Below are 15940 nucleotides of genomic sequence, written 5' to 3'. Positions count from 1 at the left end.
TCCAGATCTTAGCTATTGTAAACAATGCTGCAATAAACATGGGGGTGCATTTCTTCTTTTGAATCAGTGATTTGGTATTCTTAGGATATATTCCCAAAAGTGGGATAGCTGGGTCAAAAGGCAGTTCCATTTTTAATTTTTTGAAGAAACTTGGTACTGTTTTCCACAGTGGCTGCACCAGTCTATATTCCCACCAGCAGTGCAGGAGGGTTCCCTTTTCTCCACATCGTCACCAGCACTTATTCTGTGTTGTTTTGTTGATGAGTGCCATTCTGACTGGTAGTGAGGTGGTATCTCATTGTAGTTTTAATTAGCATTTCTCTGATGATGAATGACGTTGAACATTTTTTCATATGCCTGTTGGCCAGCTGTATATCCTTTTTGGAGTTGTGTCTATTCAGTTCTTTTGCCCATTTTTAAATTGGATTGTTTACCTTCCTGGAGTTGAGTTTTACAAGTTCTTTATAAATTTTGGTCATTAACCCCTTATCAAACATATTGGTGAATATGTTCTCCCATTGTGTTGGTTGTCTTTTTATTTTGTTCATAGTGTCTTTTGCTGTGCAAAAGCTTTTTAATTTGAGATAGTCTTATTTGTTTATTTTGTTCTTTATTTCACTTGCCTGTGGAGATAAATCAGCAAAAATGTTGCTACGAGAGATATTGGAGAGTTTACTGCCTATATTTTCTTCCAAGATGTTTATAGTTTCACAACTTATATTTAAGCCTTTTATCCATTTTGAGTTTATTTTTGTGAGTGGTATAAATTGGTGGTCTAGTTTCATTTTTTTGCAGGTAGCTGTCCAATTTTCCCAACACCATTTATTAAAGAGACTGTCTTTACTGCACTGTACTTTTTTTTTTTTTTTTGGTATTTTTCTGAAGCTGGAAACGGGGAGAGGCAGTCAGACAGACTCCGCATGCACCTGACCGGGATCCACCCGGCACGCCCACCAGGGGCGAAGCTCTGCCCACCAGGGGGCGATGCTCTGCCCCTCTGGAGCGTCGCTCTGCCGCGACCAGAGCCACTCTAGCGCCTGGGGCAGAGGCCAAGGAGCCATCCCCAGCGCCCGGGCCATCTTTGCTCCAATGGAGCCTTGGCTGCGGGAGGAGAAGAGAGAGACAGAAAGGAAGGAGGGGGGGGGGGAGTGGAGAAGCAAATGGGTGCTTCTCCTATGTGCCCTGGCCGGAAATCGAACCCGGGTCCTCCGCACGCCAGGCCGACGCTCTACCGCTGAGCCAGCCGGCCAGGGCTCCACTGTATGTTCTTACCTTCATTGTCAAATATCAATTGACCATAAAGATGTGGGTTTATTTTCTGGGTTTTCTGTTCTGTTCCATTGATCTGTATGCCTCTTCTCATGCCAGTACCAACCTGTTTTTATTACGATGGCCTTGTAGTATAACTTGAGATCAGGAAGTTGTGATATTTACCACTTTATTCTTCATTTTTAAGATTGCTGAGGCTATTTGTATTCTTTTTTGGTTCCAGATAAGTTTTTGGAATATTTGTTCTATACCTTTAAAGTATGACATTGGTATTTAAATAGGAATTTAATTGAATCTATAGATTGCTTTGGGTTAAATAGACATTTTAATGATGTTTATTCTTCCTATCCATGAATACCACAGTATATGCTTCCACTTGTTTGTATCTTCCTTGATTTCTTTTTTCAATGTCTTATTATTTTCTAAGTACAAGTCTTTTACCTCTTTGGTTAAATTTACTCCTAGGTACTTTCTTTCTTTTGTTTCAATAGTGAAAGGTATTGTTTCCTTAATTTCTCTTTCACACAGTTTTTTGTTGGTGTATAAAAATGCCACTGATTTCTGAATGTTAATTTTATATCCTGCCACCTTGCTGAATTCATTTATCAGATCTACTAGTTTTTTGAATGAGACATAGAGTTTTCTATGTACAGTATCATGTCATCAGCAAATAATGATAGTTTTACTTCTTCTTTTCCAATTTGGGTGCCTTTTATTTCTTTTTCTTGTCTGATTGCTGTGGTAGGACTTCCAGAACTTTGTTGAATAAGAGTGGTGAGAGGGGGTACCTCTGCCTTATTCCTGATCTTAAGGGGATTACTTTTAATTTTTGTCCATTGACTATGATGTTGACTATGGGTTTGTCATAGATGGCTTTATTAAGTTAAGGTATGTTCCCTGTATTCCCACTTTGTGAGAGTTTTGATCATAAATGGGTGCTGGATTTTATTAAATGCTTTTTTTCTGCATCTATTGATATAATCATGTGATTTTTATCCTTCCTTTTGTTTACGTGATGCATCGTATTGATTGGTTTGCAAATATTGTACCATCCTTGCCTCCCCAGAATAAATCCCACTTGATCATGATGTATGACTTTTTCGTTTGTTTGTTTGTTTACAGAGACAGAGCGAGAGTCAGAGGGATAGACAGGGACAGAGAGACAGGAACGGAGAGGAATGAGAAGCATCAATTATAGTTTTTCGTTGCGACACCTTAGTTTAGGGGTCCCCAAACTATGGCCCGTGAGCCACATGCGGCCCCCTGAGGCCATTTATCCAGCCCCACCACACTTCCAGAAGGGGCACCTCTTTCATGGGTGGTCAGTGAGAGCAAAGCACGGCAGCGCTCATGTACAGTACTACTTACAGTGACGCGGGACACACGTGTCACGGCTTTGGAAGCACGTCATATCACTTGTTAAGCTAGCAGTGACAAATATGGAACCAGACATTGACCATCTCATTAGCCAAAAGCAGGCCCATAGTTCCCATCGAAATACTGGTCAGTTTGTTGATTTAAATTTACTTGTTCTTTATTTTAAATATTATATTTGTTCCCATTTTGTTTTTTAATTTAAAATAAGATATGTGCAGTGTGCATAGGGATTTGTTCATAGTTTTTTTTATAGTCCGGCCATCTAACGGTCTGAGGGACAGTGAACTGGCCCCCTGTGTAAAAAAGTTTGGGGACCCCTGCCTTAGTTGTTTATTGACTGCTTTCCCGTATGTGCCTTGACTGTGGGCCTTCAGCAGACCGAGCAACCCCCTGCTCAAGCCAATGACCTTGGGTCCAAGCTGGTGAGCTTTGCTCACACCAGATGAGCCTGCGCTCAAGCTGGCGACATCTGGGTCTCAAACCTGGGTCCTCTGCATCCCAGTCCGACGCTCTATCCATTGCGCCACCGCCTGGTCAGGCGATGTATGACTTTTTGAATGTTTGCTGGATCCGGTTTGCTAATATTTCGTTGAGAATTTTTAGCATCTATGTTTATCAGGGATATTGGTCTATAGTTTTCTTTCTTTGTAGTGTCTTTACCTGGTTTTCGAAAGAGGATAATGCTTGCCTCATAAAAACAGCTTGGAATTCTTCTCTTGAATTTTTTGAAAAAGCTTGAGAAGGATAGGTGTTAGATCTTCTTTGAATGTTTGGTAAAATTTGCCTGTGAAGCCATCAAGTCCAGGATTTTTGTTCCTTGAGAGTTTTTTGATAACTGTTTTAATCTCATTTGTTGTAATTGGTCTATTTAGGTTTTCTGATTCTTCCAGATTGAGTCTTGGAAGATTGTATCTTTCTAGGAATTTACCTATTTCACCTAGGTTGTACAATTTTTTGACATATAGATCTTCGTAGTATTTTCTTACAATTTTTTGTATTTCTGCGGTTTCATTTATTTCTTCTTTTTCATTTCTAATTTTATTTGAGTCCTCTCTTTTTCTTTTTCTTTTTATAAATTTTTATTAATTTTAATAGGGTGACATCAATAAATCAGGGTACATATATTCAAAGAAAACATGTCCAGGTTATCTTGTCATTCAATTATGTTGCATACCCATCACCCAAAGTCAGATTGTCCTCTGTCACCTTCTATCTAGTTTTCTTTGTGCCCCTCCCCTTCCCCTCCCCCTCTTCCTCCTTCTCTCCCCCTGCCCCCCGTAACCACCACTCTCTTGTCCATGTCTCTTAGTCTCATTTTTATGTCCCACCAATGTATGGAATCCTGCAGTTCTTGTTTTTTTTTCTGATTTACTTATTTCACTCCGTATAATGTTATCAAGATCCCACCATTTTGTTGTAAGTGATCCGATGTCATCATTTCTTATGGATGAATAGTATACCATGGTATATATGTGCCACATCTTCTTTATCCAGTCTTCTTTTTTTTTTATATAGTTATTAAAGCCTTTAAGCAAACTCTTGGCCAATACAGCAAGAATCCATAAAAGAGTAGTGTCCTTAACATGTTCACTAAGTCCAAGTTGGCTCCAACACCATGCCACATCCCTGAAAAATGCAACCCAACTCCAGTTCAGTCTGTTAGGAGCTGTCACTAGGAGCAGGAGTCCAGGACAAGTCCACCTCCAGGAAAAGTCCGCATGGCACTGGAATTGTTGTCACAATTCTATACTTTGCAGCTCACGTCCAAGTCCCAATGACCACTGCTTCTAGCTGGTAATGATTCAGGTAGACTGGAAAAGCCATCTGCAGCATGTGTGGAGATGGAGCTTCTGTTCTCCTCTGCCAGTCTCGGTGTGGCTTCTTCAGTGTTCCTTGGTTGAAGAGTCCTCTTAGTTTAGTCCAACGTTGGTTTTTCCAGATGATAGTTCTTAAAATTATTCTGTAATCCACCTTGGTTCTGGGAGATGGATGTTGGTACATCCGCCTACTCCAGCGCCATCTTGTCTTCCCTCCTTCTCTTCTTTTTGATGATTCTGGCTAAATGTTTGTCAATCTTGTTTACCTTGATAAAGAACCAGCTGTTGGTTTCATTGATCTTTTGTATTGTTTTTTAGCCTTTATTTTATTTATTTCTGCTCTGATATTTATTATTTCCTTTGTTCTACTTCCTCTGGGCTTTGTTATTCTTCTTCTAGTTCTTTTTAGGTGCAGAGTTAAGTTGTTTATTTGAGCTTTTTCTTGTTTCTTAAGGTATGCCTGTAGTGCTATGAACTTCCCTCTCAGGATTTCTTTTGCTGTGTCCCATAAATTTTTAGTTGTTGTATGTTTATTTTCATTTGCTTCAAGTAAATTTTTTATTTCTTCCTTGATCTCATTAACCCATGCTATTTAGCCTCCAAGTGTTTGAATGTTTTTCGGTTTTTCTATTGTAATTGATTTCTAGTTTCATGCCATTGTAATCTGAGAAGACGCTTGATATGATTTCATTCTTCTTAAATTTATTGACCTTATTTTGTGTCGTAATATGTGGTCTGTCCTAGAAAATGTACCATGAGCACTTGGAAAGAATGTATAGTCTGCTGCTTTGGGGTGAAAGGTTCTGAAGATATGTATTAAATCCAGTTGATCTAGATCAGGGGTTCTCAACCTGTGGGTCGCGACCCTGGCGGGGGTCATATGACCAAAACACAGGGGTCGCCTAAAGCCATCGGAAATACATATTTTATTTAAAAATGTATTGTATAATAAATATGTATTTAAAAATGTATTGTATAATAAATATGTATAATAAATATGTATTTAAAAATGTATTGTATAATAAATATGTATTTTCCGATGGCTTTAGGCGACCCCAGTGTTTTGGTCGTTCGACCCCTGCCGGGGTCGCGACCCACAGGTTGAGAACCGCTGATCTAGATTGTCATTCAAGGCAGCTGTGTCTTTGTTAATTTTCTGTCTGGAGGATCTATACATTGATGTTAGTGGGGTATTAAAATCCCCTACTATTATAGTATTACTGTTGATCTCGCCCTTTGTATCTATCAAAATCTGCTTTATATATTTAGATGCTCCTATATATGGTGCATAAATTTTTACAATGGTTATATCCTCCTGTTGGATTGCTCCCTTTATCGTTATGTAGTGACCTTCTTTATCTCTTACTATAGCCTTTTTTTGGGGGGAGGGGGTTGTTTTTTTTCCAAAATTAGAAGCAGGGAGGCAGTCAGACAGATTCCCACATGTGCCTGACCGGGATTCACCCAGCATGCTTACCAGGGGATGATGCTCTGCCCATCTGGGTTGTTGCTCCGTTGCAGCTGGAGCTGTTCTAGTGCCTGAGGGGGAGGCCATGGAGCCATCCTCAGCTCCCAGGCCAACTTTGCTTCCAATGGAGCCTTGGTTTCGGGAGGGGGAGAGAGAGAGGGGAGGGAGGGGGGAATGGTGGAGAAGCAGATGAGCGCTTCTCCTGTGTGTCCTGACTGGGAATCAAACCCAGGACTTTCACACGCCAGACTGACATTCTACTGCTGAGCCAACTGGCCAGGGCCTATAGTCTTGTTTTAAAGTCTATTTTGTCAGATATAAGTATTGCTACCCCAGCTTTTTTTTTTTTTTTCATTTACAGTTGCATGAAATACTTTTTCCATTCATTCACTTTCAGTCTATGTGTATCTTTTGTTCTGAGGTGAGTCTCTTGTAGACAACATATGTACGGGCCCTCTTATCTTATCCACGCAGCTACTGTATGTCTCTTAATTGCAGCATTTAATCCATTTACATTTAAGGTTATTTTTGACTTGTACTTATTTATTGCCATTTTATTCTTTTAATATACACTCCTCTTTTTCTACATTCCCCCCCCCCCCTTTGCTCTTTTTACAGTAGGCCCCTTAATATTTCTTGCAGTACTGGTTTGGTTATATTGAATTCCTTGAGGGTTTTTTTTTGTTTGTTTGGGAAGCTCTTTATTTCTCCTTCAATTTTAAAGAGTAGCCTTGCTGGATAAAGAAGTCTTGGTTATAGGTTCTTATATCGCATCACTTTGAATATTTCTTGCCAATCCCTTCTGGCTTCAAGTGTTTCTGTTGAGAAGTTGGATGTCATCCTTATGGGGGCTCCTCTGTAGGTAATTAACTGCTTTTCACTTGCAGCTTTTAGTATTCTTTCTTTGTCTCTTAACTTTGGCATTTTAATTATGGTGTAGGCCTTCTTGGATTTCTCTTTAATGGGACTCTCTGTGCTTCTTGAACTTGTTTGACTTTTTCCTTCATCAATTTAGGGAAGTTTTAAGCTATAATTTTTCATATAGGTTCTCTATCCCTTGTTCTTTCTCTTCTCCTTCAGGAATCCCTATGATGTGGATGTTGTTTCTCTTCATGTTGTCACAGAGCTCTCTTAGAGTTTCCTCTGTCTTTTTTAGCCTCTTTTCTTTTTGCTGCTCTGCTTCTGTGCTTTCGTTTATCTTGTCCTCTAAAATCGCTGATTCGATCCTCTGCTTCATTCAGCCTGCTATTGATTCCTTCTAGTGCAGTCTTTATTTCTGATATTGTATTTGTCATTTCTGACTGGTTCTTTTTTTATTATTTCAAAGTCCTTTTTGATGCTTGCTATCTCTTTATTTAGGTGCTCCTTATGTTCATCCATTGTTGCCCTAAGATCCTTGAGCATCCTAAAAATCATTATTTTACACTCTGAATCTGGTAGTTTGGTTACTTCCACCTCATTCAGTTCTTTTTCTGGGGATTTCTCTTGTTGATTCTTTTTTTTTATTTTTTTATTTTGAGAGGAGAGAGAGAGAGAGAAGGGGGGGAGGAGCTGGAAGCATCAACTCCCATATGTTCCTTGACCAGGCAAGCCCAGGGTTTCGAACCGGCAACCTCAGCATTTCCAGGTTGACGCTTTATCCACTGCGCCACCACAGGTCAGGCTCTTGTTGATTCTTTTGGGTTGCAATTTTCTGTCTGCCCATTTTGTCTGTGCATTAGGTAGCGCTGTCTGAAATTTTTGTGGTGTCTTTATGAAGAAGATAGGTTCAGTGGTACTGACCTCTAGGCCACCTGTTTTCCTCGTATTTGAGTGTTAAATGCAGTTGGTTCTTTCATGGATACGGTTATCTCTTCAGGCTGGCTGGCTCTAAGGGTCAACCTTGATCATGTGTGTTACACATTGTGCAATGTCTGTCCTGTTGGGCATAATTATTTTCCACAGTGTCTGGTGCCTGTGAAACTCCACCTTTGGGTGTGCTGCTTGTGTAAGTAGCTGAGTCTAGGGTTGGTCCTGTCTGCCACACACTACCAGTTGTGTTGGCTCTAGATCTTCTTGTGTTGGTGTCAGCTGTTGTTTGTGACCTGCTGTGGGCTACCTGTCAGCATCTACTGTACTTTTCCCTGTTTGTATCTCTGTTTTCTGTGTCTGTGTACTATGGGAGGGGCCAGCCTTTGTATAAGGATCATCTTCCTCCTGCTTAGAGATGACAGCAGCTCCCTATAAGCCTCAAGGTCTGTGATATTTGTCTCCACTTTTCAGCTGCTCCTCCTCCTCTTTCAGCTGCCTGGTCTTCCCACAGAGTCTTCTGTATTAAGACTAGTGTGGGCTCAGACAAGCCTTACCAAACTGACCCCTCTACAGTTTGCACTCTTGGTGGGTTAGGGTAGCTGAGGTTGTGAATACAATGTTAGTGGCACCCCCAACTTCAGGAGTCTCTCAATCAGAAGCTCAGTACAGGGAATGTGGCCACTACTGCAGAGCTTAATCTCTCAGCCACTGATGGATACTGAAATTTTATTTCTCCCCAACAAGGTGAGCAGCAGGTTCAGACCAAGTGTGGCTGACAATCCCCTCCACAGAAGTTCTTATAGCTGGTGAGACCCTGGTCTCAGGGAGGAATACTGAGAGAGTTGTCTCCTGGGGCTGACTGTGCCCCCCTCCCAAAAAAAGTGGCTAAGCCCCTGTACCAGATCCAACAATAGACTCACAGGGACCCTCACATTAAATGTCCATGCTCCAAGCCTCTTTCCCTTCCCCCTGTGGAATCTAGCCCAGCAGGGTAGCATATCTAGCATCCAGGCCGGCTGACTGAAGCTCCACCCTCTCCAATGCACATGAACTGCTGTGCTGGTGCTGATCACAGAGAGTGGAATTTGCCTTAGCTGGGCCAGATGTGAGGAGTCCTTCCTTTGAATACCACTCTAGCAAGAGTTGTTAGGTCCTGAACCAGTGCTTTCTGCAGCTGGCCCCTGGATGTGCCAGCCCTGGGGCTCCCTAGCAGGAACCCAGCACCAACCAGTGGGAGACACTGCTCGTGACTGGCCCTAATCAACCTTCTTGGAGCTACAAGTAATCCAGAGTTTGTGGCTGCTTCTGCTGGGCCCAGGTGTACATGGAAATACCAAGCTGCACTCCTAGGCTGGCTTTTACTCACACTGGGCCTGGGGCAATGTCTGCTTAAAAGGCCAAGTTTCCCTGAGTCCTGTCTCCTCCATCCTCTGTCTGCTGGCTGCTTGTTGGGCTCAGCTGCTGAAAAAACCTGTGCTAGATTCTAGGGCCTGCAGCAATTCGGGGATTAGAAGGGTAGTGGGTGTGGCTCCGCCCCTCAGCCCCAGGTGTCACTTTGTCTAGACTTTTTTCAGACCTCAGTAGGCTGTGGCCCCAGGAGTCCGGTGAGTGTGGCCTCTGAGACCCAGAGGTGTGATCTGCTCACTCTCCAGACAGTTTCTACTGAGTCTCCCATGAGGTGGAAGCACCAGTCCTAGAGTCGGAAGCGTGTGGGGCAACACTCTGATCTCAACACCAGAAATCTGAGCCACTGACCCACCTCCTGCTTCCTGGCCTTTCAGAATGACCAGTCACCATGACTGGGGTAGGAGAGGCTCCCAAGGGCGAGCAGCTGCTTTTCCCCAGGCTGATACCATACAAAGGGGATGCTTTGCCCAAGAAAGATGGAGACTGCAGTACTGGCAAATGACTCAGCACAGGGGTTCTGGTGGCTCTCCCCAACAGTGTCTCTAAATGGGCCTTCAGCCTTATACTTTCCTCACGCTACTCCAGTCCTCTCAGCTCTCCATCCACCTGAGCCTTGGGTAAGTGATTGTGAACGAGATTTTCTGCACAGGACCTTTAAGACAGAGCCTGCATCTCCAAAAGCGCAATCTCTTTTTCACAGACAGAAACGTAGGTCTTTTCACCACCAAATGCTGTCTGGGTACCTCTTCTAGGCTTGGGGGCTCTAGGCTGGGTCTCTGGGCCTGGGGCTGAGCACCCACACCTCTCAGGATGACCCACCCCACAGTGATAGTCCCTTCGGACCCTCAGCTGCCCATCGCTTCTGGGAGTGGGACAGCCCTTTCTGCATCTCTGCCCTTCCTACCAGTCTCAGTGTGGCTTCTTCTGTGATCCTTGGTTATGGAGTCTTCTTACTATAGTCCAATGTTGGTTTTTCAAGATGATTGTTCTTAAATTAAGTTGTAATCCAATTTGGTCCTGGGAGATAGCAGATGGAACGTCCGCCTTACTTCATCACCATCTTGGACTCTCTCCATTATGATCCTATAATTAAAGCTGTATGTCTTTTTATTTTTTTTTTATTTTTTTAAAGATTTTACTTATTGATTTTAGAGAGAGGAGAGAGAGAAAGGGAGGGAGGAGCAGGAAGCATCAACTCATAGTGGTTGCTTCTCATATGTGCCTTGACTGGGCAAGACTGGGGTTTTGGACAGGCGACCTTAGCATTTCAGGTCAACACTTTATTCACTGCATCATCACAGGTCAGTATAAAGCTGGAAGTGTTTTTAAATAGAATTCAGATTAGAGTATGGTAAATTATATTCATATAATTAATTTAAAGTTATTCAACTTATAGGACTTCATTTCATTGAATTACATGTAACATGACCATTTTGGAATAATCATGTCTAAGTCTAGGGATGTCTGAAATGGACGGGTGCTGTAGCTTCAATTGGAATATTCTTTGTGAGCTGTTGGTTGGTGATTATATACATGAATAGTTACTTAAATATATATTTTTTAATATAGCCTGACCGATGTTGGCACAGTGGATAAGCATTGACCCTGAACACTGAGGTCTCTGGGTTCAAGACCCCACTTGAGTACAGTCTCTTAGCTTGAGCAGGGGATTTCTGGCTTGAGTTGGGGATTGTCCATGTGATTGCAAAGGTCGCCAGTTTGAGCCTAAAGGTCACTGGCATGAAATGCCCAAGGTTGCTGGCTTGAGCCCGAAAGGGGACACTGGCTTGACTTGACCCCCTCTGATTCCTGGTCAAGGCATGTATGAGAATCAATCAATGCACAAGAAACCGTGAAAGCAACTATGAGTTGATGCTTCTCTGTCTTCAATTTTTTTTTAATTAAAGGAAAGTGCATAAATTATGAGGGTAATGTCTGATGAATGATGATCATCCAACCATTAGTGTACTGGGAAATGTTTAAAAACTTTTTCTGGGAAAAAAGTTGTGTGGATGTAAGCAACACAAATACATCTTCATACACAAGTTTATTATAAATTTAATGGATACAAAGGATGTGTAGCGTGTAATTTACAAATAATAAAATATACAATACTCTTTATTGTAAATTTTATAGAGTCAGTCATTCTCACAGAATGCCTTTGCTCTCGACTGTTGTATCTGTAGCCAACCTGTGGCTACAATAGGCAGATAGATGAATAGAAATGTAGTTTTGACTGAATGTTATTGATAATTTGTTTTTGTTAATGAGTAAAATAAAAGTGAAACAACAGAAACATGTTGGAACTTGACTCATACATCAGTCACTTCAACAGATTTAATGAATCAGATAATTTTCAAATACTGGAAAAATATTTCCTTACTTATTTTGTGCTATTCAAATGTAACAACTAAACAAATGACACACTAAGTTTCATCTACACTGTTAACATTTTTCTTATTACTTTCTTAAATCTAGAGAGTTAATAAACTATAGATCAAGCCTTACTTTGTAGCATTTGCTCATTTCTACAGTATAAATACTTATACTGTGATGCGTTTGTGGTTACCCACATGGTTCACTGAACTTACAGTAGCCTGCCACTCTATAGTGTTTCTACCATTATGATGCAAGACCAAAGTAACCTCACATGCATAGGTAATAGTTAACTAGTGAGAAGTGAAGAGATTTGAGTATTTATTACCTAAATTTTTAATAGTCTAAGTTTGTGTAATTTAATTTTTATTAATAGCTATGTTTCACAGCTGGCTCACAAAATTCCTGAATACTTAATAATCGGCTCTTACAAATCAGTAAGAGACAACTTGAGCACACCAGAGTATGCTGATGTCTAATCCATGTAACTATAAGTCAGGGGTCAAGGACAGAGTGCTTAGCTTCTCAGATGCCATAGTCATGATCCCTCCTGATCCCTGCCACTTCCTTCCCCAAAGTAACCACTCTTCTACTTCCTTCCCAAAGGTAACTTTTGTTCTGATTTCTGATACCATAAATTAGTTGTGCCTGTTTTGAATCTTTTTGTACAGTATTTTTTTTTTGGTCTGGCATTTTTGTGCAATATATGTTGAAGAGATTAATCCATGCTGTTGTATATATCTGAAGTTTATTTTTATTAATATACAGTATTATGCCACTGTTAATGGATATTTGAATTGCTTTTAGTTTGGAACTATTATTAGTAATGTTGCTTTGGATAGTTTTATACTTCTTTGGTGAATATGTGCAAGCATTTCTAGTGAGCATATACCTAGGAGTGGATAGATGGCTCATAGGATATGTATATGTTAAACTTTGGTAGAAAACACCAAATAGTTTTGCAAAGTCATTATACAAATTTCCACTCCTACCTGCAGAGTATGAAACTTCTAGTTGCTCTACATCCTCATCAACACTTGATATTGTCTGTCTCTAGTGGGTGTAATCATATCTCATTGTGATCTTACCAGCATATTAACTGTTACTGTGTATTTACCTGAGCACTAAAGAGATTGAAGTTTGTTTCATATAATTACTGGCCATTTATATTATCTATGACTCATTTTTAAGAAATACCTTGTTCTGTATTTTGAATATTAAATCACTCCAGAAATTCTTTCTCTGATGGCAATTAATTTATAGTGTTTTTGCTTTTACTTTGGTTTTTTTTTGCCCTACCTTCATTAGATTATAGTAGTAGTTACTTGCTGTTCTGTTCCTAATTGTTTTACTTATTTATGTATTGTGTTCCCTAACATGAGTGTGTGCCTCATGAGGGCAGGGATTTTTGTCTGTCTGGTTCATAGTTATTCCCCAGTACTTGGAGTAGTGCCTGGCACATAATATGTATTCATTAATATTCTTGAAAAGAGACATATCGATAAGTATGCAGAATGCTATGGATTCATCATTTCAGTGTAAATGTATTTTGTGTTAACACCAGTGCAGGGTACAATACTGAAATTAGAAAGCACCATTTTGCATTTATCAACCTACTTTTCTTTGAAAAATAATAAAGTCTTAGATGAGTTGTACTTTAGAGATCTGCTTCTTACATTGTGAGGGATGTAACTGACTGTGCATCAGGGTGTCATTGTGTACCAGGTGGTTGAAAGCACTAATCCTAGAGCCAGACTGCCTAGGATCTAGCTAGTATCCTGGAGCAATTTACATAACCTCTCTGTACCTCAGTTTTCTCAGCTAAGAGATGAAAGTAATAAGAGTACCTCATAGGACCTTTAAGATGGTCATAGTCAGGTGCTGAGAACAGAGCCTGGCACAGAGTAGCAATGCACAAGTGTAGTTATAAGTGTATAAGGTAACAGGAAAGTGGGGCACTAACATAGACAGAATACAGACTACAGATTACTTAAAAAAGACAGAGAAATGATGAAATTTTCATGAAATTTTACTTGTGCTTTAGGCTACTGAATTCAGGAAACAGATGAACAAGTGGGCAAGTGGAGGCAGTGGCTTTATAGAAAGACCCAAAGGTCAGCAATAATTAAGGCTATTTGTCCCTATTAAGTTAGCCTGAAATTCAGATGGTGGGTAGTTCACTACCTAACAAGAGAGATGACTCTTTTGTTGGACAGAACTCATTGTTAGAAAATGATTTCTTTTGTTGAGCTGACATTTACCTCTTCTGTGATTTTATATAAGTCCTGGTTTCTTCCTTTGGAGGAATATAGAATAAATAGAGGTAAATAGGTTAGTTGGTTGTGTTGCTTCCTTAGCATTTTCTTCTTCAGCTTAATGTCTGTGGTCCTTCAGCATGTGACATGGCTTTGAACCTTTGTCATCCTTTATCCTTCTCTGGGTATAATACACTTGTCAATATTTCTCTTGAAATGTAAGAGCACTGATTGGCCATGTTTTATTCATCTGCCAACGGTTAAAGTCACAATAAAATGCAAAAGCCATTCACATTGTAGGCTAGCTTGTCATTAATTGACTCTATAATATTGGGTCAGTCACTGACTTTAGTGTCATTTCCTCAAATAGAATAATTAAAATACTAGTAGATCATTAACAAATCTTTCTTGATATGGATAATTTAGATATTAATATAAAGAAGCTAAAATATTTTGCTTTAACAAGAAAAAGGTACACCAGCCTTCATGCTAAATATCAAATTCTTGGCAATGTTGACCTTAGTGTCAATTAATGTAAAAATCAAAGTAGGTAAGTACTATTAGTATAAACTGTACAGGTAATATATTGGGTGAGGTTAGCTTTATTGCCTGAAAAATGTTTCTTTTAGATGTTGCCATCACTCCAGCTGGCTAACTGCCACCTTGGTACTTGTGTTTGAAACCCTCTTCCAGTTTATCTAAGTATTTGTTATGAAAGATAATTGTCACCCATTTTTTTTCCAATGCAAGCAAATTAATTATTTTTAGTTTTGCTAAATTTGTTTTTATTTCTTTTTTTAATATTACCATTTTGATTTGAAAAAGTCCCTTGAATCTTCTTTGGACTTAATTTGTATTCTCATGTCATCTATACTGCTGAGGAACTTTGGGTTCTCGGGCTGGTCAGTTGACTGGCTGATTCCTGCGTTTCCTCTGTGGGTGGAGAGGCCTGGCTTTAGTACAGCAGCAGGCTTTTTCTTCTTTGCTCTGCTCTTCAGTCTACCCATATTTCCACATAGCAGCCAGAGGGTCATGTGAAAATGTAAAGCAGATCCTGTCATTCCCCTGCTTGTCATGTTTCAGAAGTTGGCCCATGCACTCAGACTAACTGTACAGCCCTTCCCATGGCCTGCAGGGCCCAAGTGAGCTTGCCTCTGCCCATCTTTCCAACCTATTCCTTTTAGTCACACTGACCACTCAGTGTTTTCATTACACTTCACAGTTTATAGTTCTGAGTAATTTGGGTTTATTTACTTGTTACTTGTTTCCCCCACTAGATGGGCACTTGATGAGGGCAGATAAGGTATTTGCATTCACTGATTTAAAACTTAATGTTCAATAAAATGTGCCAGGCAGATTATTCTTAAAATCCTATGATTCCTACTACTTTCAGAGAAGTGTCCAGCTGTTCCTTTCCCGTGGCAGTGGTTACAGATCTCCCCAGCCACTTGAATATTCATATCAAAATGGCTGTGTGATTACATCTTTTTAATACTAGTTTTTTTGGTAAGTCTCAAATTATAGTGCCATATGAAGGCTGGTTAAGTCCCACATTTATCAGTTTCTGTTGCATTCTTTAGTTGATTTATTTCTAGAAAGCTTTAAAATGATTACAGAGTGTTCCCAGTGATTTGTTTGAATGTGACTTTATAGTCTTGGCCAGTGTGTCTTATAAAATATGATTCTTGGCTGAGATTATTTTCAGTTTGTTGATGTTATATTTGTTCTGTAGCTATGCCAGAAATTTACTCCTTTTAATAGTGTCCATATTGTTTATCCGTCATCGGAAATATAAGAATCTTTCTGAAAATTTGGTTTTATTCTGTAGCCATGATCCTACCCAGAAATAGTAAGTTTTTTGGTCAGCTCACTAAGGTGATCTTAAAGAATGAGTGCATTTGCCAAAGGGAGCCCTTTAGTCCCTCTCAGCTGTGGTATATTTCTGAGGAAGTATGTATGGTAGAGGGGGTTCATCCCATTCTGTCTTCAGATGAAGTTTAGGGAGTGAACTCAGTTTTTTGAGCATTTCCGCCGTTTATTTTTGTAACAGTAAGGGTGAAGCACTGGGAGGTGCTTGGTCCTATCTGCCAGAGCAGTTTCAGTGGTTGAATTATCTCTGGCAACTGAGCATGTTTCATTTAAAGCTCTTCAAAGTTCAGTAATCTTGGTAGAACCCCATA

The 15940-nt window shown here is 40.1% G+C and overlaps 1 protein-coding gene across 4 annotated transcripts in view; it reads left to right on the top strand.

Moving 5' to 3' along the window:
- KATNAL1 (katanin catalytic subunit A1 like 1) overlaps positions 1-15940 on the top strand; it is a 116833-nt gene that overhangs the window by 60947 nt on the left and 39946 nt on the right. The gene's annotated exons all lie outside the window — the stretch shown is intronic.

The sequence above is a fragment of the Saccopteryx leptura genome, chromosome 2 (genome assembly GCF_036850995.1).
Source record: "Saccopteryx leptura isolate mSacLep1 chromosome 2, mSacLep1_pri_phased_curated, whole genome shotgun sequence".
NCBI lineage: Eukaryota > Metazoa > Chordata > Mammalia > Chiroptera > Emballonuridae > Saccopteryx > Saccopteryx leptura.
This window is presented reverse-complemented; position numbering and strand designations above follow the sequence as displayed.